Genomic DNA, 1,158 nt, shown 5'->3' on the forward strand with positions numbered 1-1,158 from the left:
GCTGAGTCAGTCCGGGACGTGAAAGCAGTCGCCAGTCTCTAACAAGATCGTGTTTGTTTTCCGTAACGAAATTTCTCCCACCACCGGCAAAAAAAAAAGAAAGAAATAAATTGCCTGTGTAATGCTGTTGGACTTCGAGGTTTCCACCGCTTCAAGATACGGTCATGAAGTCCTAATGCGTTCATGAATGAGCACTTGTTTTCGAAACCCATGCAGAGCTGCTTTCGGTATGGTGTTGGTGGTTGCACCGAGGTTGCAAGAGGGCAAGAGAGAAAGAGAGAGAGAGAAGAAAAAAACTGTCGCTTGTAGTGAATGGTTAAGATATGTTAAGACATGGGTTTAGTGTAATTAGATATCACAAGTAGTCTGTGGGTCGTTGAAATGAAAAATAGCCGAGGCGTGTTAAGCTGCTAGAAATGCTTCACGGATAGGACTTGAGGCAGCAACAAAAAAAAATCATTACTCCTTCGAGCCGGATTTGAACCAGCGACCTATGGATCACTGCTAAGCCCCTCTTCTCTTGCTTTGCTGGGCGTTAATTTGAACACTACAGTCCACCGCTCTACCAACTGAGCTATCGAAGGTTGCTGATCTGAGACTCGAAAAACGCATTCAATTTGAAGAAACGAGTTCAATCATCAACGTTCGAGTTGTTCTTCAATCAAAAAAGTCGACTGATATAGACATCCACGCTTTGTTTTGTCATTGGAAAGTCCCAGTTGCAGTCGCAGTAGGCACTGGAAAGCAAGCTGACAGTGCCACCAAGGAGGAGATAATTAGTGAAAATTGATCTGCTACCATTTATATTCGTTATGCAAACAACTTACGAGTATGAGTTACGGGGGCTCAACGAAGAAAAGTGAGCAAATTAACTGCAACTACTGTTTTGTATGTTTTCAGTTTCTGTTTTTTTTTCATTCTCCTCCTGCTGCTACCACGGTTGCTACCGAACGAACGAACGAATGTCACCAGTAAAGTGAACGCTTGCTGAGATAGTAAAGGTAAAAGAGTTGTCCCCGACTACTTGTTATCTTGGACTACTGGCCAACCAACCGGCGGCACTGATTTTATGCATGCTGCAACTGACGCCGTGTGTGGCAGCCGATTCAAGTTTAGATATGATATGCACTCTCAACTAGCGGGTGCCTGTCCGTTCTA

At 44.0% G+C, this 1,158-nt stretch overlaps 1 non-coding gene across 1 annotated transcript; it reads right to left on the reverse strand.

Annotated features, from left to right (window-relative positions):
• Nucleotides 1-463: 463 nt before the first annotated feature.
• Trnay-gua (transfer RNA tyrosine (anticodon GUA)) lies at nucleotides 464-584 on the reverse strand. The gene is made up of 2 exons: nucleotides 548-584; nucleotides 464-499 (listed from the first exon to the last, which is right to left on the reverse strand). It is a non-coding gene; the product is annotated as a tRNA-Tyr (tRNA).
• Between the last annotated feature and the right edge of the window lie 574 nt (nucleotides 585-1,158).

Source organism: Malaya genurostris, chromosome 3 (assembly GCF_030247185.1).
Source record: "Malaya genurostris strain Urasoe2022 chromosome 3, Malgen_1.1, whole genome shotgun sequence".
Taxonomy (NCBI): Eukaryota; Metazoa; Arthropoda; class Insecta; order Diptera; family Culicidae; genus Malaya; species Malaya genurostris.